The following is a 27,614-nucleotide window of genomic DNA, read 5'->3' on the forward strand; positions in this document are numbered from 1 at the left end:
AAAAGAAATAAGTGCATATTTAAATATACCAATACGATAAAGGTCATAAGTTGCTGACAATCGTATTATAGACTGTGCATATCAAATATAACTACAATCAATGATTACCAACGCTTGAACCTCACATATTTCGCTTAATTATAAATCTACTATATAAATATTTAAATCGGACCATATCCTTACATCTGCACTTGGCTCCATATGCGCTGAATAATATGTGTGACCGCAATACAATGTGAACAGAGTCTTTACGTACTTAGAGGTTTATATGCAATCACCCAGTCACACCTGAATATATATAACAGCCTATTTATGCATGAATAACAAAAAGGCTACAAATTGTGTGAAATATGCATGTGGTGAATTATTGATAATGTGATGGTTGATGTGTTCACATACATATTAATATACTCACTATAAGTAATAGTGAAGAATCGAGGTGTATGAATTACACCTTGAATATTCACTATATAGAGCTCTTCAGTGCAGTGAATATATACACCTCAGTATAATATTAATGAACAGATAACACTGTATGAATGAGGTGCTGTGGTGACTGTGAACGTCTCAAGGAGAGAAAAAAGTTTGAGACATGAACACAATAATGTGAACATAGAGCTAAAATCTAATAACGCAGAGTGGATATTAGAGCTACAAAAATAAAACAAATATGAGGACGAATAACTAGGTCCGTATATGTTTATATGGGATTTAAATCAATTACAATCGGAGAGTGTTATATTGTGGAGGATATACGCCTAGCCGGAGAAATTGCAATTTATTGAAGAACCCTAATCAGAAAATTATCAATATATCGCAACCAGCAGGAGTGTGAATAAGCACTAACGTAAGGTGTTGGATATACGCCCAGAACGGCAATCAACCGGCAGCAGTGTCAATAAGCACATACATAGGGGGTTGGATATATATCCAGGTTGGCGATTAACTAGTAGGAGTGTGAACAAGCTCGCACATAGGGTGTTGGATATACGCCCGGGACGGCGATTAACCCTGTGTACTAATGAACCAATCTATATGGAATACAACAAATATGTCGCAACCGGCATGGATGTGAACAAGCGTATAGTATTATGTTGGAATAATTGCAATTAAACACAGCATTACGAGCAATATATGACGGAATTTTTGTTGTACAGCATTGGCATTTCAATATGGATGCGTTTACTACACACTGAAATAAGAAAAGGAGAATAACGCAAGCACAGCGGCCACTTATGTGAATAGGCCCCTATACTGAGATTGATCAATAGACCTTTAACACACAGGAACTTATGAACATTGTTTGAACTTTCAGAATCATTACGGAATTATGAACATTGTTTGAACTAAAAGTATTATACACACTGGTGGCGGTCAAGAATAATTACTATTTATTATTTTGTTTGTTGTACGTTTTTTAAGGATAAAAATTAAAATCAATATTTTAAAGGTTCCCTTTACTATTATTCTTTCTATACATATACATATATATATATATATATATATATATATATTAGCCTACATCAAAATACCCCTTTAACTTAAACAAACAAGGTACAACAATAAGCCATAAATGCTCATCTCATTTATAAATAAAATTATGGTCCTTAAAGCAATAATAGTTGTCTTTTATCCTAATACTATAGAAGAAAGAAGTTTTCATTAGATAACATTTGTTTATGTGCACTATGTTAATAATTCAAAAACCGAGATAGAGAAAAGATAACCATTATATTAATGATTTGCCAAAAGATATAAATGGGAAAGGAACTGCATAGTAATGAGACTAAGGAGAATGCTTTCAGGGCTCCGTACATTCAAATAACTTATTAATAAATGAAAATTGCATCAATTAATGAATATGGCCTAATTATGCAGACTTCTGACTACATTATTTAGTTTATTCTTTATGGCTTGAAGGTTCTTTAATGTTCTCAGTAGGAATCAAAAGTACTAAACGACATATAGTTTTATAATAATAAGACACAGAAATAGTCAGATATTGCAAATAATAAGCAGATATTGGGATATAAGCTATAAAAATTGAGCACAGATAGAACTTAAGTCAAGCCAGCTTTGAACTTTGGTGCAGTCTTGAAAGCTGTCATGTGAAAAATGGTCTGGAGATCAGCAGATTGTGGTAGGTCCATTTTCAGAATCTTCCGGCGATCAGCTGTTATCGTGTACCTACCATCTTTGGTGGGTCAACTACATGATACATGGATGATTATAGCAAAAGCATTATACTTTACTGTCATTGTAAAAAACGTTTGGCATGTCATGCAGGCATGTCAAAAGTTTTTTTTTATCCATCAAGGCCTTAGTCTTGAGACTCCCACCAATTGCTAGATACAATCCATCACATTGAAAGTGACAGGCTACACAGAGTATTATAAACCATCTCCTGCACTGAACGCCAATCCGCTGGCTTCACCGGGCTGTGTCTAAAACACCCACAAATTAACATTTTTGACATTTCTGCATGACACGTCAATTTTTCTTTTTTTTTTTATAATGACAGAACTCCTTTAGGCTGAGTTCACACTAAGGAATTTCAGAGGGAAATTTAATTTTGAAAATTCGCTTGTAAATTCCAGTGCAGCAGAGTCCTGTTGTTGTCACTGGGATTCCACTGTATAGTGCACACAACAGGATTTCAGCGGTGAAGCTTCCTGAACTCATTAATTTTTTCGGCCAAATACATTTCAGTCTTTAAAGAGGGCAATGTCTCCACCGTCCTAGCACCCATTCATTCAGTTGGCTCCAGCTTTCCTCAGAATCTCTGACCATAGATTTCTAATGTGAACCTAGCCTAAAAGGGGTTATCCGGGATTAGAAAAACAGACCTGACTTCTACCAAAAACACTGCCACGTCTGTCCCCAGATTGTGTGTGGTATTGCAGCTCAGTTCCAATAAAGTGAAGCCAAGTTGTAATAACCCACACAACCTGGGGACATACTTGGTGCTGTTTTTTGAAAAAGAAAAAAAAAAGCTCTGTTTTTCTATTCCTTAATTTTTGACAATCACATGCTGTAGCAGAGCAAACAATAAACGAATTGTATAAATGACAGTAGCTAAAATATGAAAGACTCAATAATGTACTTTTCCTTTCCCCACTGAAAACACATGCACTCCTGGCTGAGATGTCTGTGGAGGAATTCAGGTGACTAGCTGTCAGCTATTGAAAGTGGAACACCATCTTAACAATTGACTCATAATTGATAGCCATAAAGTTTCATATCTCAGTCTTTTCACCAAATAATATACTGTAGAAAGCTGCTTTTAAGGAGACAGTGGACCCCTTTTCCTACTAATCATGTTAGGAGGTGGATAGGTGGATATTAGAGATGGGCGAACTTTTAAAAAATTTGATTCGGTCGATTCACCGAATTTTTCTAACAAATTCAGTTTGATGCAAATTTATTTGCGGCCAATCTATATTAAAAACAGCTATTTCTAGCCTATAGAGAGCCTCAATAGGGGTGTAAAACACTTTGCTGTGTTCTAAGATTCATATAGAGTGTGCTGGGGTAGTGAAATAATACTGTTATTCAGTATGGCATGCAGATTACAGGCATCGCTTTTAGAATCACTGAAGCAGAGCGGCACAATGACAGAGCCTGGAGGTGGCATCAGTATGAAGAGACCATATAGTGGCTGAATGACACAGCGTGGAGGTATTGGCAGCATGAGGAGACCAAATACTGGCTGAATGACAGAGCGTGGAGGTGTTAGCATATGAGGAGACCATATAGTGGCTGAATGACACAGCTTGGATGTGGCTGAAGCATGAGGAGACCATATAGTGGCTGAATGACACAGCGTGGGGGTGTTGGCAGCATGAGGAGACGATATAGTGGCTGAATGACACAGCCTGAAGCTGGCAGCAGCATGAGTAGACACTAGGGCTTCACAATCCCTAAGATTAAAAGATGAATTTTGAAATTTAAATTGAAGATTTAGGGTAGCTAGTGCTACCATAAACATTTTTAGACCCAGACCCAGGCCCAGCAGTATCAGTAAATCATATCATGGCTGAATGACACAGCTGGGAGTTGGCTTAAGCATGAGGAGACCACATAGTGTCTGAATGGCACAGCCTGGAGTTGGCAGCAGCATGAGTAGACACTAGGGCTTCACCATCCCTAAAAATAAAAGATGAATTTTGAAATTTAAATTGAAGATTTAGGGTAGCTAGTGCTACCATGAAAATTTTTTAGGCCCAGACCCAGGTCCAGCAGCATCAGTAAACCATATAGTGGCTGAATGGCAGAGCCTGGAGTTGGCTGAAGCATGAGGAGACCATATAGTGTCTGAATGGAACAGCCTGGAGTCAGCAGCAGCATGAGTAGATACCAGGGCTTCACAATCCCTAAGAATAAAAGATGAATTTTGAAATTTAAATTGAAGATATATGGTAGCTAATGCTACCATAAACATTTTTAGGCCCAGACCCAGCAGCATCAGTACACCATATATTGGCTGAATGACACAGCCTGGAGTTGGCTGAAGCATGAGGAGACCATATAGTGTCTGAATGGCACAGCCTGGAGTTGGCAGCAGTATAAATAGACACTAGGGCTTCACAATCCCTAAGATTAAAAGATGAATTATGAAATTTAAATTTAAGATTTAGGGCAGCTTGTGCTACCATAACAAAATTTTTATTCCCAGACCCAGGCCCAGCAGCATCAGTAAACCATATATTGCCTGAATGACACAGCCTGGAGTTGGCTGAAGCATGAGGAGACCATATAGTGTCTGAATGGCACAGCCTGGAGTTGACAGAAGCATGAGGAGACCATTGAAATTTATGATTTTTAAATTTAAATTTAATATTTTGAAATTGAAATTAAGGATTTTGAAATTGAAAATTTAACTCGCAAGTTTTAGTGTCCCGGGCCCTGGCGTGTGGGTACAAAGGACCAAATCTAACAAGGAGTCACAAGTCACATGGCAGCACAATGACAGAGCCTGGAGGTGGCATCAGTAGGAGGAGACAATATAGTGGCTGAATGACTGCCTGGAGTTTGTGGCAGCATGGGGAGACCATATATTGTCTGAATGGCACAGCCTGTAGTTGGCGGCAGATGAGGAGACAATAGGGCTTCACAATCTCTAAGAATAAAAGATAAATTTAGAAATTTCCATTGAAGATGTATGGTACATAGTGCAACATGAAGCATGAGAAGAGACCATATAGTGGCTGAATGAGCCAGCCTGGAGGTGGCAGTTGCAGCATCATAAGCCCTGAAAGTGACCTGGTGACAGAGTGGTGCGGTGGGTGGCAATACCAGTACCCGGTGACGAAGGTGGGTGAAAAAAGGTCTGATGTGGAGGAATACAGGGCCTTAAATCTGTTTGCACTATCCATAATTGTGAAGTGTGGTGTGGCACCATGGTCAATCTTCTCTCATGCATCAGGCATTGGTGGTTGGAAATCCTGGCTGATCCATGCCTGATTCATCTTCACAAAGGTCAGTCTCTCCACATTTTTCGTGGACAGATGAGTTCTCCTTGGGGTGATTATGGCCCCATCCGCACTAAACACTCGCTCTGATGGCACACTACTGGCCAGGCCGGACAGCTTTTCCAGGGTAAACTCTGCTAGTTGCGGCCACAAATCAAGTTTGGCTGCCCGTAAGTCCAGCAGATCTTCAATGTGTGTTGGCATGGGCATGTCAAGGTATGCCACCAAGGCAAACCATGTGAAGAAAAGCGTGACACCGCCGTACCCTGCACACATGGTTTGCTTAAGGGCAACTGAGACTTGTCTGGGCAGTGAAGGCTGAGGAGAGGGTGGAGGATAAGGAGGCGGAGGCGCACACTGTCACAGAACCAATTGCCTGAGAGCGAAGAGGAGGAAGTGGCGTGACCTGTCCAAGTTGGTGTTGTGGCTGTGCAGGAACCACATTCACCCAGTGAGCTGTAATGGACATTTATTTTCCCTGACCATAGTTACAACTCCAGACGTCGGCACTTCCGTGCACTTTGGTACACACCAACAGGTTCAAGGACTGGACCCCCTTCTTTTCCACCAAATTGTGTAGGGCTGGTACTGCCTTCTTCGCAAAGAAATGACGACTTGGCAATCTCCACCTCGGCTTGGCTCACACCATCAGTTCTCTGAAGAGTGCCGAGTCCATCACTTGAAAAGGGAGGGACTGCAGAACCAGCAACTTAGACAGGAGCACATTCAGCTTCTGCACCGTGGGATGAGTGGGCGCATACTGTTATCTCTTGGACATGACTTCGTCTGTGGATTGTTGGCGGAATGGCTGACTAAAAGAAGGAGGAGCAGGAACATCTGGAGCAACAGAAGGAGGGTATGACACACAGCTCCCTTCAGCTGAGGTGGTGGAGCCTAGGCTGGCAGGCTGGACCACTACATTGGAGCCACGGTTTTCCCAGGTGGCGAAGTGGCGAAGCATATGTTGATGTAGGGCCATGGTGCCAACATTCGGACCCTGGCCATGCTTAACCTTCTGCCGACATATCTTTCATGTGGCTATGTGAACCTCCTCCGGATGTTTGATGAAAAACTGCCACACCGCCGAGTAGCTGATTTTCCCACCAACAATCGGCACTAAGTGATTGCTACTGCCGCCTACTCCAGGAACCCCTGTTCCACTACCTCCTGGGAAGGTAGGCTGCCGTGAAGCAGGTGGTCTCCCCTGGGCACGTTTGGATACAGAATTTCCACTTCTGCCACCATGCTGACTACCAACCATGCTACCAGCTGCTGCCTCATGGGCAACCTGCAACTCTCTTCTCCTGATGATGATGAAGCCCCTTCGGCACGGGGCTCCCAATTGTGATCGGCTTCTTCATCATCAACAAGTGTCTGCTTGTCCCTGATAGCCTCCTGAGGTTCCTCAACAGTGTCTGCTTCAGAAGCCCATTCACCGGCTTGAGGAAGCGCCTAACAGGCGTGAAACAACTTGTTCCAGAGCTCCTTTCCCTCCCCCTGCCTCCATTTCTGTATATGTCCTGCATACCGGTGATGGAATAAAGAGTTGATATCCTGGTGAGTGCGATCCACTGTTGTTTTCTTCATTTGTACTTAGATGTAGGAATGTCACATGCACTAATGAGGGCAGAAAAATGCGCTATTGTACGCTTAAAAAAAACTTATTTTAGTAAAACACCAACTAGTGATTACTTTGGCCGGGACTTTCACAGTATCTTGGCCCTTGACAGATTAACAGGCACAAAATAGTACACTACTTAGATGTACATATGTGGTATGCATTTATGATTGCAGAAAAATGTGGTACAGTACGCTAAAGAAAAATGCAGAACACCAGCAGAACACAACAGTGCTGCAGCACAAAAAGCTGTGTACTAAACACAAAATTTCACTCTGTCAAAGACTATTGGGAATGGACTGCTGGGTATTATACCATCTACAGACTAGTATAACCAGCAGATGAGTTGTTGTGTAACAAAGACACAGAATTGTGGTGAAAAATTCATCCTCATCCTCTGCTAAGGTTTATGAAGTTGAGGCAGCTTGTTGAACTGTATGAGGCAACACACAGCTATCTTCCCCTCTCTATAATACAATACTGAAGAAAGTAACTGGGAGGTTTTTGGCTGCAGTAAAAATTATTTTCAGTGAAAAAAACACTGCTCTCTGTCCACCAGAACACTGATGTGACTAGGATGTGAAACGCTGCTGGAAGGAGCTTTTCTTTGTAACACACACACAGCGATGTCCATCCTATCTCTTTGCAGTGTAATGAATGATATGACGAGCCACAAAATGGATGGCGGTAATATAGGGCTGGGACATCACAGGGGCGACTGGCTGCTCATAGGCTGCATCCTGCATATGATTCAGTGTCATCCCGCCTACTTCCCTTCCCGCCTTGCCTTCCTGCCTTCCCAGCGGTCCATGCCCCATGTACTGACATATGGATCCGCCATTTTAGATGCCATGGAGCCTTAACAACTGGAAATGGAGTTTAATTAAGTGATTCGCATGATAGAATCACAACGATATTTGCATTCGTTGTGAATTGAATGTTTCATGAAATTCATAACGAATTCTGGTTCATTAGCTTCGATTTGCTAATCTCTAGTGTATATATATGGCATATCCACTCCTGGGACTTGATACTTTTTTATTTCCATAAAGTATATTTAAGGACATGCATTGTTATCATATCAGGCTTAAACAGTGTTGAGTCACATATGGTACGCACAATGAAGAAACAAATCTCGAGCAATCAGAGTAAGAGGAGATAAAGACACGCAGCTTAGTCAATGAACGGATGGGAGCGTGGTGGATAGGAGAAGGATGGGAGCCATGTCACAGAGATAGAAATAGTCATGCTCTTCATGCATCTGATTGACTGAGTGACTAAACCTGACCCATATTTAGTCATTCTATGTGTCAAATATAATAATCATTCTAAGTTGAAAGTTTTTCATTTCTTGGCTGTTTTTAGAGTTGTCCTGCCATTTTCTTTCTTTTGAACTTTTTAGTGAAAAATCACAGACATTGTTAGAGTCAAAATGGAAAAATAAAAATGAATGATAAAAGATTATAAGTGATATCATCCTATAAGTAACATACTGAAGACATTAGCAGCATTTACTGTGAACTGTAAAATTATGGTAATTCTAATCTCAATAATCTGTACAAGCACTTCCATCTTCAAAATATTCACTTTATGTGAATATACAGATAGCTGACAATACTCTTCAGGCAGGTACTGTAAGAGAACGCTATATAATGGATAGATAGAAGTTACTGTAGATTTTATAGACACATTTCTTTCACAAAATATCCCTTTGTTCTTCTTTCTGCTTCTCCTACTAAAATCTTTTCTCAAAATCCCTTTACAATTTAACCTATACCATGCCTAGTCCGTCCGAGTGCTTAGTGGTTGCTGGCAAATTTTGGAATCATCTATACTTACAGTTTTATGGGAATAGATTAGAAAGACATTATATTGGTAAATGCCTTTAAAAAATCTGTGATGTCGGTTGGGGCCTCCTGTCAGAGTCTTATCACTCGCTGCTCCTGTGCAACCTCTTTTCCTGCTATATCTATGGTTAGTGAGCCTGCCGGCCCACTGCCCCCTACCACCGTTCTCCTCCCTGTGTCCTTCTCTCCATCAATCACCCCCAATTTCCTAAATTTCCTGGTTTGGCCTATCGGGGGTCCACATGCTATTCCTGGTATTTAAAGAGCCAGTGTACACATTCCTGGATCTCCACCCCCACCCCCCCCCCCCGAGCTTGACATTTTATATGAAAGGGAAATCCACCAGACATTCTGTGCCTAAGGGGAGGGTAGTGTGTCATTTGCAAAGATGTGCTATCCTGATCTTGGTATTCTGTGTATCCTGACCCGTTCTTGTTTCCTGCACTCCAATTCTGATAACCCCAAAGCAAAAACATGCCCTTAAAACCTAACATTAAATAAAGTGTCTAAAATAATTATAAATCCTAGAAGTTCAGTCAGGACAGGCATGAATAATGTGTGTGTGTATATATATATATATATATATATATATATATATATATATATATACACTTTACAGTATATACACAAGACCTAAGATAAAGCAAGAAAAGCACAGGTGGGACGAGGCACTGCAGCACTTCACAGGTATTAAATTGGATGGATATGTTAACAGGCAAATGAAGAGGCTCTCTTGAATAATGGAGGTGCTCAGTGTAGAGCAAAAAGTATAGTAGCAAAAGTCTGTCCATACGACACAGAAATAAAACATGGCACTCACCGATAATTCTTCCAGATCTCTAATAGTTTATTGTGGCATCAAAGCATGAACAGATAGATCTTTAAATCTAGAGCGGCTTTAAAAAGGGAGAGTAGTACAGGTGCATGGGGCTTGACTGGCAATGTTCGTTTTGCGTCACATGGTACATCATGTGACACAAAATGAATGTTACCAATCAAGCCCCTGTACCACTCCCTGTTTGAAGCAGCTTTCTAAGATCCATCTGTTTATGCCGTGAAAGAATTATCTGGAAGAATTATCAGTGAGTGCCATGTTTTAGTCCCGTGTCTTATGGACAGACGTTTGGGGTGTCCCGGTACCGTATCCTATCCGATACCTTCTATTGTGGTCCCCAAAGCCAGAGTCCCTAGGACGTCGGGGTCCCAATTGTCTAGTTCACCCCTTGTCACCTCTTATCCAGATAGTAACTATCCAGTAACCATTTGGGATTTATGTCTATAGGATTGTATAAATGTAAATAAATAGTTAATTACCTGGCCATAGCGTAGCAGGACCTGCGGGTCACGTGGTTAGATGAACTCTATGGTATTTCTGCTTGAGGACCTTTGGAGGTCCCTGTGACGTAGTCAATCCCATCACACTGTGTAACAGTGAGTGACAGGTGTTCGGACCAATCAGAGTAGCCCCGCCCCCTGTCCATATAAGGGAGCGGCGGCCATCTTCTCGCTCTCTTGTTCCTGCGCAGCCAAACAGTAGGGATCACTCTTGTTCCTGGGCAAGCAAGCAAGGAGCATCTGCGCTGCTGAGATCTGTGAGTCTAGGCCTGAACCTTGCGGCGATGGGCGATAACTTCTAATTACTGCGTGCATCAATCCCCACGCACTCTGCAAGATCACCGGACCTTAATTATCCCCTAAATCCGGACGGATCTGCAATAAATACCCTAAATTCAGAGATCTATAGAGACTGTTTGCCTGAGACAGTCATTGTTCATTGGATGTACTGCAAGCACTTAAGTAAAGTTTGTTCAAGTTCAAGTTCAAGTACCTTGTGGACCTTCAGTCATTTTATTACATGCACCTATCGTTTCTGGGAAGGGCGGCGATAGGCTGGAGAATTACCTCAGCATACCAGCCCTCAGCCTGGCGTCACAAACTCTAGGGTTAACATTAACCCCTTACCTACCACAACATCCCAACTACCCTACACCCCCCAGGGCTACCACAAAGCCTTTTTGGCGTTGCACGAACAGGATACGGGTGTGTGCCTAATACAGTCGCCATTAGTGAAAGTGTACTCCCCCCCAGAAAAGAACTTTATTCATGTGTTGTAAACTGTGTTGCTGTGTACAGGAACGGGGCTTGCGCTGCACCACACAAGGTGGCCGAGAGAAAAGTAAGGGGGGAGGCGAAAATTCTGTTACAACTAAGATGTGTAAACTGCGCAATGAGTTCATGCTGCAATCCGTTGGTCTGGTCGGCACAGGCGGAGACAAACTGCTGCCGGAAAAGCCCGCGAAGAAAGCCCGCTTTGCACCACGCCCTGCCCCTGGGTGTGGCCACCAAGTTGTTGTGTCGCAGACAAAAGGGAACTTAGAGATGCAGAAGTCATTTCTGGAGGGACCGGAAGTCGGGGCTGCACCAACAGTGTCCTTCCTGCCCAGCGCCATTTTGAAGAAGCCCACCAGAGCAACCTCTTCAGTCTGCACAGAGAGCTGGAGAGTACAGACATGGCGGAGAGCAGCGTACCACGTGGTGAAGTTGGCAAAATGGCACCGGAGACACGGAAAGTTGTGGCAGTCGCAGCCCAACTTTTTCAAGAGCTTGTCATTAGACGAAGAGGGGGCCTGCAATCTTCCCCCACTGCCTGATGATGACAACTATTGGCCAGAAACACCTCCAGCGGAAATCGCAGGGCACCTGGAGGTGCATCACCGGTGAGATTGTCCCCTCACCACAGAACCTGGGGCTCGTGGGCTGAGATACCGTCGGAGAAGTCTGCTGTGAGTACCCCGCCAGAGGTGGCCTATTCTTCCTCCTCCAGCCCTGAGGTCATTCCTCGATCAAGCTTGCCAAGTGCACGACCGTGATCACCAAAATTGCCGCAATGGGTGTTTGGAGATGAGCTGGAGCTGATCGAGTACATGCACAGAGTACTTCAACCTTTACCTGGGAAGCCACTCCCACCAATCCCAACTGCAGAAAGGGAAAGGGCCCATCAAGAAGCCGAGCTGGCCGAATTGATGGAAAAGCTAAAGGCCCGATACAAAGAATTCTATGCTCCCAAGCACATACATTTGCCTTATGAAGAAAGAGTGCGGTATCAAGAGAATACCAAAGAAATGGAGGCATTGTACATCCGTAAATGGGATCACCCCCGAGAAGGGGAGGAGCCATTAGAAAGAAGAAGAGCAACTGTGGCCAAGTTCGACAAGGTCAGAGGTTATGGGACACTCCTTGACTGCCACACTGGGCAGATCATCCTCGTAAACCGGAGAGCAGTGTAAAGGCCATATCTCCATAAGAAGTTCTACACCTTGGAGGTGGGTGAAATTGTGGAGTACACCCCTGTCCAGAGCCTTCGTGGAGAATGGGCTGCCGCGGTCACCAGACCAACAGCCCCAACACAGCTTCCATTCAAATATTTCCCTTCAACGCTTAGGGAGTCCAATTCCTTCAACTTGAGGCTGAAAAGGTCTGCTCCTAAAGCCTCCACCAGCGTACCCAAGGAGGAGGAGCTTCAAGAGTCAAGTTCATCATTAGTGTTGCTCGCGAATATTCGAAATGCAAATTTTATTCGCGTATATCGCATATTCGCGAATTTGCGAATATTCGCGAATATAGCACTATATATTTGTAATCACGAATATTGTTTTTTTTTTTTTCACAGTACACATCACAATGATCATCCCTCTCTGCTTCCAGCTTGTGTGGTGTAAAGAAAGCTCTAATACTACTGTGTGAGACTGGTGTGCGAATTTTCGCATATGCGAAAATTAGCATATGCGAATATTCGTTTATATTATTTTTGTATGTTAATTTTCGCATATGTAAATTTCCGCATGTGCAAATTTTTTTCGCATATGCGAAAATAAAACGAGAATATTACGAATATGCGAATATTCGCGAATATATGACGAATATTCGTCCATATATTCGCGAATTCGAATATGGCCTATGCCGCTCAACACTATTCATCATCTTCTCTGTACAGCAAAGAGTCAAGTTCATCATCTTCTATGTACAGCAAAGAGCCAAGTTCTTCATTTTCTACAGATCGCCGAGAGTTAAGTCCTGCTCAAGTTCAGGAAAGTAAGCCCAAATTGCGGGCACCAAAGACCGTACCTAGGCCCTCTCGGAGCAATGAGAGTTTGCCTCCTGCACAGGTACCAACGTATGTACCAAGGCCCTCTTCTGACATGGAGAGTTTGCCTGCTTCCAGGGTACCAACGAAAGAGTCATGGGTCCATCCTGGTTTGGAGATAGTACTCAAGCCCTATTGCCCCACTGTGATCCCCGTTAGTAAGCCTATAACCCCTTCTCAAGCTGCCTTTCACCACTCCATCCTCACCAATGTGATGTGGCAAAGCTATGTCAAGTCTAATCCTGCCCCTGATGTTGGCAGATGTAGAGGAACCAAGAGAGGCACTACAAGAGTAAAGAAGAACATCTTCTAAAGAGACTCTAAAGTAATGTCATATTGTTTTCCTGTCTAACCATTTTATTTTACAGCAACCAAGTTCAAGAATAGTGCCTAGCAGGACTGTGCTAAGTTGTTCCAGTTCAAAGTTCAGCAACGTAACCATTAAGCTTGTGCCTGACTATTAAGTCAAGAGACTCCTAGCCTGTAGGAGATTCATCAAGAACTGTACCTGGCTGATTTGTGGTAAGGCCGGGTTTACCTTTCCCTTCCCATGAACTCCTAGTGTAGGTGGACTGCTGATCCTTATACGTCTGCTTTATGTATATACCAGCATCTTCTTAAGAACTCTTATGCTAAATGTTGCACTTATCGGGTGAATGCGCCTGAAACATGTTGGAGTGTTGATAAATGTAGGTGCTCTTGCTAATACAGAATTAAACACGTAATTCTAAGAATAACCTAGTTAGGTTGTTTTTGAAAGTGCTCTAGGGATAAGTAGCATGTAGCCGATAGACCCTAGCAGCCACCCTTACTGTGAACTAGCTTCCGGCTAGCCAGTATAACCTTATGTGTACTTACAGGTAACTTATTGTTGGCAAAGAAATAAAATGTGTGAGATAATAAAAGTGTCTAAGTCAGCTTGAAACTAAAGGTAAATAGAGCTGTACTAATGTCTAGTCTCATGTATAGAGAGTTATATTAATGTTCAGTTTAGACTCAATGAATGTGTACAGAGCTAATAAAAGTGTCTTAGGAGCTAGCAACTATATGTCAGATAGCTGTCTAATTGTCTAGTAAGCTTTGGAATGTATAATAAGTTTAATTAAGTTGTCTAAGAAGCTAGAAACTAAAGGATAGATAGCTTCTTTAAATGTCTAGATAGCATTCTTGTCTAGATAGCACCAATGCCTAGATAGATTCTAATTGTCTAGTTAAGATACTAGTAAAAGTATCAAAACAATGTAAATGTGTTCAATGTTTACTTAGGATGTATAGTGAGTTTATGGAGCATCCTGTCCTAGTCTCTCTGTCTTAGGGGATAGACGTCGAGGTCGACTTATCTTAAGTAAGGGGGTTTGTAGTGTCCTGGTACCGTATCATATCCGGTACCTTCTATTGTGGTCCCCATAGCCAGAGTCCCTAGGACGTCGGGGTCCCAATTGTCTAGTTTACCCCTAGTCACCTCTTATCCAGATAGTAACTATCCAGTAACCATTTGGGATTTATGTCTATAGGATTGTATAAATGTAAATAAATAGTTAACTACCTGGCCATAGCGTAGCAGGACCTGCGGGTCACGTGGTTAGATGAACTCTATGGTATTTCTGCTTGAGGACCTTTGGAGGTCCCTGTAACGTAGTCAATCCCATCACACTGTGTAACAGTGAGTGACAGGTGTTCGGACCAATCAGATTAGCCCCGCCCCCTGCCCATATAAGGGAGCCGCGGCCATCTTCTCGCTCTCTTGTTCCTGTGCAGCCAAACAGTAAGGATCTCTCTTGTTCCTGGGCAAGCAAGCAAGAAGCATCTGCGCTGCTGAGATCTGTGAGTCTAGGCCTGAACCTTGCGGCGACGACCGATAACTTCTACGCATCAATCTCCACGCACTCTGCAAGATCACCGGACCTTATCTATCCCCTAACTCTGGACGGATCTGCAATAATTACCCTAAATTCAGAGACTTTAGTCTATTTCAAGGTCTGCAACAATTGTCAGTCATTGAGATCTATAGAGACTGTTTGCCTGAGACTGTCATTGTTCATTGGATGTACTGCAAGCACTTAAGTAAAGTTTGTTCAAGTTCAAGTACCTTGTGGACCTTCGTTTCTGGGAAGGGCGGCGATAGGCCGGAGAATTACCTCAGCATACCAGCCCTCAGCCTGGCATCACGAACTCTAGGGTTAACATTAACCCCTTACCTACCACAACATCCCAACTACCCTACACCCCCCAGGGCTACCACACGTTCCCTAAATAAAGCATCTTTACTGTACCTTTGATGAAGCACTCGCCCTAGAAAGGGCAACCCTGTACATTTTATTTTTGTTGGTTTCCTGTTGATGCCCTAGCAACACCCATGTTCATAAGATAAAGCAACAAAAAACAGCCAGTTGCAAATAGCCAGACACACATTTTCACTGAGCATTTTTCTGTATCTTCAGTGGAAAAATACAGTACAGATAGCAAAAAAAAAAAAAAGTTCAATAAAGTAAGTACTGAAAATTAAAGCAAATATGGAAGACTATGCTAGGAGACAACACCAGGTTCCTCCAATTTTGCAATGTGCACACAGTAGCAAAATCCCATTGAAAACAATAGGAGGCTGCTGCTTTAGAATTTCCAAGTGAAATTTCTCAGCTAGGAAAAGTAAGAATTTAAATGGTGCCCATTATGCTGGAAATTCCAAGTCCCATTGACTTTTATCAGATTTTACCTGCAGATTCAGGTGGAAGAATTGACATGTCTATTTTTCTGGCAGAATGTGCATTGGAAATAACTCGCAGAAATGCCAATGGGTCCATGAGTCTGATTCAAATTCCTACCAGATTCTACCCAAATTTCCTTAGTGTGAACTAGCCCTTATTTTGACATTTTAATGCAAGACTGAATAATGATGAATTAGGAAATGTGGTTCTTGAGACACGGTAGAAGGGTGCTGCCAATTATTCAGACGCTCTGACCAATATTCAGGTAAACTCCCAGCAAGTGGAGGAGCTCCACCCCAGCGTAGGTGCACAACTGCACCTGGGGTTGAGTATATCTTGCCATTTCAGACCAAGGCAATGTAAGCTGTTTAATGTCTAAAGTTTATACTAATGCACCCTTTTTATCATATTGGGTAGCATTAAGGTTTCACCTGTGAGGCCGGCAATATATCATGCAACCAGGGTGGGACTTGTAGCTTGTCTCTTCCCCTCCCATTGTATGTGTGCTTAGTCACACTGGAGTTAACCTGGGAGCAGTCTACAAGTCGGACCTAATGCTGCTGTAATTTGGTTCCTGGTTTTGCTTATCACGCACAGGTAGGTTAGTTGTTAGGTCCCGTACCACTTGAGAAACCTTGGCATTGGTGTGCGGGCTAGGTATGTCCTTCATATAAGGATATACTGGCTAATATCTCTATTTTACATCAGTTTTGAAGGTTAGTTAATGTCATTGTTTACATCCACCACAGTGGTGAACTTATATTGTGGTCCACAAATGCAGGACCTCCACCCCAGAGTAAGTGCACAACTGTACTTGGGGTTGAGGATCGTCTGCCATTTTAGACCACATCGATATAGTTGTTTAATGTTTAAATTTCATGCATCCACACGTTTATCAGGTGTAGGATGCAATTGTGGTACTTGTGACCGTCTGCAGGCATCCTCCATTGTATGCATATTATGCTGGGGATCGCCCATAGCAATGGACCTCCAGGATCTCCACCCCAGCGTATGTGCATAACTGCACCTGGGGTTGAGTATCTCTTGCCATTTCAGACCACGTTAATGTAAGCTTTTTAATATCAAATACAGCCTAAATACTATAGACAAATATACCATTATAGGTGACTAACCTGTAGTTATCAACAATAACCTAGATATATGCAATGAGACACAAGTCGCTATCTCTTACTAAATGGATAAAGTAGTCATTATTCTCTATGTGAGTAAAGCAATACATGTAGGTTCCCGATGTGTTTCTGCCAGAATAAATCGGCATCCTCTGGGGAAACCTGGAGTATTGATTATATAAAATGTATACATAGAGAATAAAATTTGCCTGAAAATGTCCCAGGAAAATAAGCTCACATACATCATACAAATACATAGGGGATATAAATCCAAGTAAAGGGTTTGCAAGTGAAATATTCCCAAGATAACCATTTATCCCTGTGACAATCACTTATTTGTACCTGGATACCTGTGGACACTTTTATGTTACAACTTGGGGATGTTTCACTTGCAAACCCTTTACTTGGATTTCTATCCCCTCTGTATTTGTATGATCTATTTGGGCTTATGTTCCTTGGACATTTCCAGGCAATTTTTATTCTCTATGTATACACTTTAAAAAATCAATACAGTGGTCCCTCAACACACGATGATAATCTGTTCCAAATGAACCATCGTTTGTTGAAACCATCGTATGTTGAGGGATCCATGCAATGTAAAGTATAGGAAGTTGTACTCACCTGTCCCCGCCGCTCCGGACCGTCACCACTCGTCACCACTGCCCTGGATGTCGCCCTCCATCGCTGTCGCCGCGTCCACCTGGTGTCCCCGATGCTCTGCTTCCCCGGCATCGTCGCTCTCATGTCGCCGCCATCACGTCACTACGCATGCCGCTCCTATTGGATGACTGGACGGCGTACGCGGCGACGTGATGGCGATGATGGAGAGCGCCGGCGATGCAGGGAATCCCAAAGAGGACACTCCCGAGCCCCGAGGACAGATTGGAGACCATCACCGGAGCACATGGGGCACCGTAAACGGCTATCCGGCGGCAGCGGAACCAGTCAGCGCTGCCGGATAGCCGTTTATGCGATGGCCCCGACATACAAAAGCATCGTATGTTGATGCTGCCTTCAACATGCGATGGCCTCTGAGATGTCATCGCATGTTGAAATTATCGTATGTCGGGGCCATCGTAGGTTGGGGGGTCACTGCACTCCAGGTTTCCTCTGAGGACGCAAATTTATCCCGGCAGAAATGCATTGGGATCCTACATGCATTGCTTTACTTACATAAGGAATAATGACTATTTTATCCAATTAATGACAGATAGAGACTTGCGTCTCATTGTATATATCTAGGATATTGTTAATAACTACAGGTTAGTCACCTATAACAAGCAGTGATAGCAACTTGCATCTCTTTGGTTGCTAATTTTAAGCACACATATTTTTGGGGGGAATTTTTAAGGATTATACATTAAAAGTTAAGTCTTAAGCATCTCCCCATATTATTTGTCTATAGTATTTAGGCTGTATTTGATATTATTTGTTCTTGAGATATGAAAAGGCTTACTTATACTGTAATATACTGCACATGGCCATTGCTGTACTGTACATATGCATTGTTTTATTGGACAGGGGGCCAAACAATAATTCCCATTTACATGTCTGACATATTGTACCTTTTGCTATTAATGTGCTCATGGTAAATGTACTAACTGCTTCTCATGCCGGATTAATAGACCAGCCCATTTTAGATCAAGCATTCTAGGCTTAAACTATATCATACCATTTATTATTTGTGATTGACCATGCATTAGCAGCACACGTTTTGAACACTAAGTAAATTGATTTCCATCCAATATGGCCTTAATGGGAAATCAGAATAATGGATCAATATAAATGATTTTATGCTCATTGTATGTTTCAGCCTGGTTAAACCAAATAACCTGACCTTTTCTAAATAAACATTTCTGGATTAAATTGCATTAGAGCTTGCAGACCTTCAAAGAAGCAACATATTAATAATAAAATGCAACAGTTATATTGTAATTGCAATCTGTAATTTGATGAATGGAGGTTATTTTATATCACTGTTTATCTTTTCAATATTCAGACAGAATACAATGATAATGGATGACAGTACAACTGAAATGTTATAACGTCTAATTAAATACTGTACGTGAATTCATTCAACTGATATTTTACAGTTTTTTTGTTTTGTGTTTTAAAGAAAAGCTCTGATGGGAGGAAAATATTTTATGTTGGTTTCCCTAAACAACATAACATAAAGCCCCTTGGTTTTCAATGCAAAATATGTATAAAGATCCTTCACCTACCCTACCATGCGCTATTAAAGAGTCCCTGTCATCAAAGCATCTCAGATTATATTTCCTACTACTCCTAACACCCCTCCTGCCCTTTTTCAAAGCTTTAAAAAGCTCTATATCCTGCCTTTCCTCTTGCTCACATTGTGTGAGCTCCCGGCAGGAGAAAGTGGGCTTTCCCCAGAAGGTGCAACATCACTGAAGCCTGTGAGAGCTGTGCCTCACCATGCTCCGCATGCACTTCCTGAGTTTGGTTTCCTGCCAGGCCGGGAGGAGACCAAACTAATTGTTTGACTTGCACAGGAAACAGAACAGAGAAACCTAGTGGCCATTTATTCAATCACATTAAAAACATATAAAGGTTGAGAATTTTAAAAGCAAGTAAATAGCACAGTGTCTTATAATTACACAAGGAACAACATATTAAAAGTTTAATTAAGTGGTAGGTACTCTTTAAAAGGGGTATTCAGGCCATTTTTTAAAAACATATATGTCCTAGCAGAGTATCCGGTCTTCCTACCTAGACCTTGTGGGAGTGAAAAAGCAACAATAATGCTTTTCTAATCATGTCCCTCATGTCCCATCCACATGTCACATTCTTATGTCACCTCCTCAATTCCCGTCCCCATGTAACATACTGACATAGTTTTATAAGGTTGAAAAAAAACAGTCCATCGAGTTCAAGCTAAAACCCTACCGTGTTGATCCAGAGGAAGGCAAACCAAAAAAATATGATCACCCCATCACAGAGGAAAAATTATTTCCTGACTCTGGATCAACGTTCTATGAACTTATGTGATTCCATCCACATAAGTCTAGTATCTGTGTTCCGTCCTCATGTCCTATTCTCAGGTGGGATTGAGCTGTAATCAAGAGCTTGTAAACCAAAAATAGGAGTGTGGTTTTGCAGAGAGGTGGCTTGTTGGAGGGGGCTTGGCTTGCATGCCGGACCAACACATGAAATGTGTGTGGTGACCCAGTACAGGACTTTCACCCATGTACCCTAGCTGCCCTTTCTGGCAGCCTCCTTACAGTGACCCCTGGGCCCCCTTACACCTGTCCTCTTGTGAATATATCTCAATGCCAATGTTATACAGAATAATGTACATATAATGTGTTATAGCTTTAAGACCTGTTATGTGATTAACCTGTTGTCATGTGATTATAACCCAGTGAGGTATCAGTGACCCTGTGACCTAAGGGTGACCTATGGGACCTCTCCTAATCTCCAGGGAGGAACTGGCTCATTCTCTTGGCTCTTAGAGTCTTGTATGCTAAGTTGCAATGAGGTCAAGTCTTAGGTGTGTGTCTGGAGTCAGAGGTGGCCTAAAGTCAGTCAAGCAGCCACAGATTCTCAAGTCCATTGCCCCACAGGTCAAGTCAAAGCCTGGTAAGCTACAGAAGGGGTGGTCAGTCTTAGTCTGTCATAGTCAAGTCAGTCCAAGTCATCCTTTCTCAAATCATTGGGGCCTGCATTTAAATTGTCTAAGTGCACTGCAAGTCCCAGCAAGCTCTAAGGTCTCTGAAGTCACTGGTCACCTCCACGGGCCTAGCCAAGCTGTATAGACTGTTACACCTCAAACAAGCAAGATTTCGGGCTCTCACAGACCTGTAACTTCTTCTTTAAGAGTCTCCTCTGTCCTCCACTCGTTACCTGTATTAATGGTACCCGTTTGAACTTGTTATCAGTATAAAAGACACCTGTCCACAACTTCAAACAGTCACACTCCAAACTCCACTATGGCCAAGATCAAAGAGCTGTCGAAGGACACCGGAAACAAAATTGTAGACCTGCACCAGGCTGGGAAGACTAAATCTGCAATAGGCAAACAGCTTGGTGTTAAGAAATCAACTGTGGGAGCAATTAATAAAAAATGGAAGACATACAAGACCACTGATACCTCCCTCAGTCTGGGGCTCCACACGAGATCTCACCCCGTGGTGTCAAAATTATCACAAGAACGGTGAGCAAAAATCCCAGAACCACACGGGAGAGCCTAGTGAATGACCTGCAGAGAGCTGGGACCAAAGTAACAAAGTCCTGGAGTGGCCTAGTTAGTCTCCAGATCTCGACCCCATAGAAAGCATTTGGGGGGAGCTGAAAGTCCATGTTGCCAAGCGACAGCCCCAAAACATCACTGCTCTAGAAGATGATGAGGAGGAGTAAAAAGGAACCCGTAGATACCAGCGCTGCGACTTTTAAGCTTGAAGACAATGGCGTCCAGGTTAAAGTAAAAGATCCTAGACAGGACCATTTTTTAAATAAAACACTAAAAACGGGATTACGTGTTTCGGGAGGAGCCAGACAACACAGACAAGCAGGGTTTTATAGGGCTCCAAAATGGTTGCCAGGGTCAGGGGGAGTGGTTAAGAGGATGATGATAATGAGGGACTTTAAATATAAATTATATGTTCATATACTTAGCACAGTGGGGTTAAGCATTATCAATACTATTACATATAGACACAACCAAAATTGTAATTAATAGCAGAAATATGTGAATGTATACGTGGAGCATAATCAGGGATGTTTACAGGCAAACGCCGTGGTCCCAGAAGTAGACCCAGCGATCTGTGTAAACATAAACACATGTGGCCAGTCTGTTATGTAAACACTGTGATCAGGGACAGCTGACAGCGCGATCGCCCTCAGCAGTAATGAAGACTGAAGCGAGCGCTGGCTGGGTATCCAGGGACGTATCGCTATGCTCGCAGATCACGTGTGCCATGAGGGGGGAGCGGGTCGCAGAAGCGATCCGCTCGCTGCTCGCATAATAGGAGTGTGTTAGTTCCCTGCCTATATGAGTGTGATAGGCACTAGAAAACAATAGGGAGTGACCTGATTGGGTGATAAGCCACAATATAGACCACACTCATATAGAAGGCATATAGGGAGTATTCAGAGGAAAATAATATGACACATAGGTCCTATATGAGGATGTATAAAGATGTGAAAGGGCCATTGTAACGTATACCTGGAATATCTCTCAATAATTTAGTTCAGACCGGAAGGGATGAGCCTTTGCAGTTTATAAATCCAAAAATGTTCGTGTCTCCGCAGGGTGTTAACACCTGTATATGTTACAATGGCCCTAATACATCTTTATACATCCTCATATAGAACCTATGTTTGATATTATTTTCTGCAACCCGCTCACGGCACACATGATCTGCGAGCATAGCGATGTGTCCCTGGATACCCAGTCAGCGCTCGCTTCAGTCTTCATTACCGCTGAGTGCAATCGCGCTCTGTCAGCTGTCCCTGACAGGCACGATCGCAGTGTTTACATAACACACTGGCCACATGTGTTTATGTTTACAGGCATCGCTGGGTCTACTTCCGGGACCACAACATTTGCCTGTAAACATCACTGATTATGCTTCACGTATATATTCATATATTTCTGCAATTAATTACAATTTTGGCTGTGTCTATACATAATAGTATTGATAATGCTTAACCCAACTGTGCTAAGTATATGAGCATATCATTTATATATAGAGTCCCTCATTATCATCATCCTGTTTACCACTCGCCCTGACCCTGGCAACCATTTTGGAGCCTTATAAAAACCCTGCTTGTCTGTGTTTGTGTACCCTGATCTAAGGAAGGGAGGGTTCCTCCCGAAACGCGTAATCCACTGTTTTTATTCTTTTATTTTACTTTTGTTTAAATAAATGGTCCTGTCTAGGATCTTTTACTTTAACCTGGACGTCATTGTCTTAATGCTTAAAAGTCGTAGCGCCGGTATCTAAGGATTCCTTTTTACTCCTCCTCATCATCATATCTACAGGACGACCTGGGTTGATTCCTGCAACCCACTGACTTGGCAGCGACTCACCACTGACTGATGGTACCCCGCTGCATAGGGGTTACATGCCTGTAATTTCTATATTGAGGTGAGCGGCCATCTATAAGCCCTGTGGGGACAACCCCCTACTCCTCACACCTCCCACATATATCCTGGGGTAATACACGAGGTGCCAGTTGTCGGTCCTTTTCTTTTTTTCTATCTGCTCTAGATGAGATCTGCATGGAGGAATTGGGCCAAAATACCAGCAACAGTGTGTGAAAACCTTGTGAAGACTCACAGAAAACGTTTGACCTCTGTCATTGCCAACAAAGGGAATATAACAAAGTATTAAGATGAACTTTTGTTATTGACCAAATATTTATTTTCCACCATTATGTCTCTCATAGTTGAGGCATACCTATGATGAAAATTACAGGCCTCTCTCATCTTTTTAAGTGGAGAACTTGCACAATTGGTGGCTGACTAAATAATTTTTTCCCCACTACGTGGATATATATATATATATATATATATATATATATATATATATATATATATGTAAAGGATAAGAGCAGCACATCCAAGTAACAATGAATAGTTGCAGGGGGTGCACGCAGGTATAGGATCCTGGCAAACAGATTCCAGCTTTATACTTGTGGTTAAATGCAGCACACCGGACAGCAGAAAAATCCAATTCAGTGGAGTTTATTGCATGGTGTAAAAACAGGTATAAAGTTGTTTCAGTGACCTCACGGTATACCTTTTGCAATTGATAAAGGGAGAATATACTGCTGAAAATCGTCTTGCTCCCATTTTGTTGTATTTTATAGATGTGTAAATAAAATACATTGATGCTATACTCGTTCTGACTCCTGATCCATAGTGGTAGCGCTGGAGCAGTGCATTCTTTTTTCCTCGCATCCCCTACGTTTCTGCACTGTGGAGCATATATTGTTAAAAGTTAAAACTCATAAAACTAAGCACACACTTCTTCCAATCAGTAATGAAGAATAACTCATTTTCTATTCTTGGCATGGATTCTAATTTTTCATTGTTGTTGTTTAACCTTTTACCGTCAATGTACTGCAATGCCATTTTTCCACTTGAATTGATTTTTTTGACAATGCTATCCTTTTGAGCAATATAGCTGGCCTCTTTAGACCACTGCTATTTCTCAGATATATTTGCCAATCACTTTGTTTGTTGCTTCACATTTTCTCAGTTTAAAAGACCCTTTTACACAAGCTAAATGTCTTCAAAAGGGATTCAAGGTCACTGGGCTCGTATGGGTAGATCAATCCTTGTATTTTCTTAAAAAAATATTACAAACTGTAAGAAAAACTTATTATGGGATCAGTGGACCTTATTTTGCCTTGTTTTATTTTTGTTAGTTTTTTGTGTTTGTTTTTTTGTTCCAAGGTTTTAATAATTGCCATTGGAAGGGAAGTTGGGTATGTTTGTATTTCTATATGAATGCTTTAATATGTGCTAGCTAAATGTCCTATCACTTTTAATACATGGTAGTGGTAGGGTGCCACCAAAACCATTATTCAGTTCAATAAACTATAGCATAGAATATCAATAATGTATGTTTAGGGAATTTGGATTTTGAGCAAGAGACTGATGTGAGTGATGGTACAGTCCTGCAAAATTTGCTGTCTCTGTGTAGGCCACAATATATAAAAGGTGCATACAACATGATTAAATATACTGTACATGTACAATATACACATGTGACATCCAACATAAGATAGAGCTTGCCAGTATCTACAGAATAGGGTCATTGAAAGCGATCTGACACTTGTTCACTAGCACTAAACCCAATAAACAGGACTATAGTGCGGATGAACCAGATTATAATAAGGCAAAACTAACAAGATCCATGGTCCTGTTCATGAAATCCAAGCTGTATAGAGGCCCCATTGCCAATATCCCTCCCTGCACAATGGAGGCAGAGCCAGTATCCAGAACTACCCTGACTCCGTCCCCTTCTGATCTCGTATGCCTGCCCACCTCATAAATATTCATAGACCCATTGCTCATGTGACTGCAAGGTGGGCAGGCATTTGGGAGCAGAGAGGACAAAAGCAGGCAAGTTCTGTATACCAGCAGCTGCCTCGATTGCACAAGAAGGATTAGGAATGGTGGATACACCCTTGATCTCCAGGACTTGACCACGGATCCTGGAGAGTTATACGTTTTTTTTTTATCAGATTCATCTGCGCTATAACTCTGTTTATTGGGTTTAATGCAAGTGAACAAGGATACAGTACCAAAAAAAAACAACAACAACTTTGCTTAAGATTTTTTTGGCAATGTGTGGATGACATTTGTAAAATGTCTTCAACTTTACTGGTACCATAATATGTGGATATTTCACCTACAAAGTCTGGGCTAAAAATATATGACTAATCTATCCCTTATAAATCTATAATCTGTATAAGCATTTTACAATATAAAGTACTTGTAGACTGTTGGTCTTATTTATATTAACATGAATTGGTCTTATATCCTAGAGATTGTTTTAATTTAAGGGCATAAATGGACAGTGTGGGCTTAAGGCTCTGGTTGCATTCATTATCTGGTTGATGACACAACTGACCACATAATTCTTGATGATTTTACTTGCAGCGTTTACTTAATCATTTCTGAAATTATGTTCACAGAAGGGTTATTATTCTCCGTATTACCATGTCTTATCATTTCTTAATGACTTCCCATCGACTGCCTTAGGTAGTACATCATGCTTAAATAATGGTTTATAAGAGCATATAAGGTCATTTTCCAGCAAAAATCTCATCTTAGATGATAACTGTGTTCTTCAGAAATAACAGACAATACTGATTCTATCGTAAGACTTTAATAACTATAGCAAGTCCTGTTCTCTACACCTAAGTACTTTATATAAATGTCTTTAAAAAACTAAGCCATTTTTCTTAACAGTTTTCTTCTTTAGAGAAAAATTACCCCAGACAGTGGCTACACATGCTACTTTTCTGGGCTCAACAACATTTTTTAACTGCAGAGACCAATCTACTTGAATCATTATGCCTTTACTAAGCAACTACACAAAGAGAAGCATAAGCTTAAAGGGGTATTCCAGGCCAAAACTTTTTTTTATATATCAACTGGCTCCAGAAAGTTAAACAGATTTGTAAATTACTTCTATTAAAAAATCTTAATCCTTCCAATAGTTATTAGCTTCTGAAGATGAGTTGTTATTTTCTGTCTAACTGCTCAATGATGATGTCACGTCCCGGGGCATGACATCATCATTGAGCAGTTAGACAGAAAACTTCAGAAGCTAATGACTATTGGAAGGATTAAGATTTTTCAATACAAGTAATTTACAAATCTGTTTAACTTTCCGGAGCCAGTTGATATATAAAAAAAAGTTTTGGCCTGGGATACCCCTTTAACCCCTTCCCTCTTTGGCAATTTTTCATTTTTGCACTTTTGTGTTTTCCTCCTCAACTTCTAAAAATCAGAACACTTTCAATTTTCCACCTAAAATCCATATGAGGGCTTGTTCTTTGCGCCAACAATTTTATCTTGTAATACCATTAATAATTTCATTACAAAATCTACGGCAAAACAAGAAAAAAAATTATTTGTGGGGAAACATTGAAAAAAAAAAAAGCCATTTTGTAATTTTTAGCGGCTTCCGTTTCTACACTGTGCAGTTTTCGGTAAAAATTGCACCTTATATTTATTCTGTAGGTCCATACGGTGGCAAAGATATCCAATTTATATAGGTTTGATTTTATTTAACTACAAAAAAAAAAAGATTATAGCTACATGCACCAAAATTTAAACGTTGAAAAATGTCCTATTCTGACCCCTATAACTTTTTAATTTTTCCATATAAGGGGTGGTATGAGGACTCATTTTTTTTGTGCTGTGATCTGAAGTTTTTATCGGTACCATTTTTGTTTTCATCGGACTTTATGATATGTGTTTATTTTTATTTACAGTTTTTTTTTTTATTGGGAAAAGGGGGGTGATTCAAACTTTTATTAGGGAAGGGGTTAAATCACATTAATTAACATGTTTTTTTTTTTTTTGCAATGTTATAGCTCCCAGAGGAGACCATAACACACTGATTTCCTACACTGATCACTGCCATGCAATAGCATGGCATTGATCTGTGTTATCGCCGCTCGACTGCTCCTGTCTGGATCTCTGGCACAGAGATCGGACAGCGAGGAGGCAGGTAGGGATCCTCCTTGTGTCCTGAAAGTTTGTTTTAGATGGAGCGATCAAGTTTGATTGCCACGTCTAAATGGTTAATGCCGGACATCAGCCCGATCGGCGATGTCCAGCATTAGCCGTGGGTCCCGGTTGCCTATAACAACCGGGACCCACCGGGTATGATTAGCGCTCAACTACTGAGTGCGCCTCATACCTTGGGAGCTAGGGTGTGGCAAAGGGTTAAAAAGACCATGTCAGAGGACAGAGGCATAGCTTGTAGCTTCTGAGCCCCGATGCAAAATATGCAACAGGGCCCCATATGCTTATTAAAATACTGGTCTCTTATGAGGAAGATGTGTTATGGGGCCCTTTAGGCACCAGGGCCCCCGGAGCGACTGCTACCTCTGCTACCTCTATAGCCACGCCCCTGTCAGAGGATATCAATGCTTCCCTACTGCATGCAATGGAAAAGTATCGGGCAATGGTAAACTAGATGTATATACG

This window comes from Hyla sarda, chromosome 1 (assembly GCF_029499605.1).
Source record: "Hyla sarda isolate aHylSar1 chromosome 1, aHylSar1.hap1, whole genome shotgun sequence".
In the NCBI taxonomy this organism is placed as follows: domain Eukaryota; kingdom Metazoa; phylum Chordata; class Amphibia; order Anura; family Hylidae; genus Hyla; species Hyla sarda.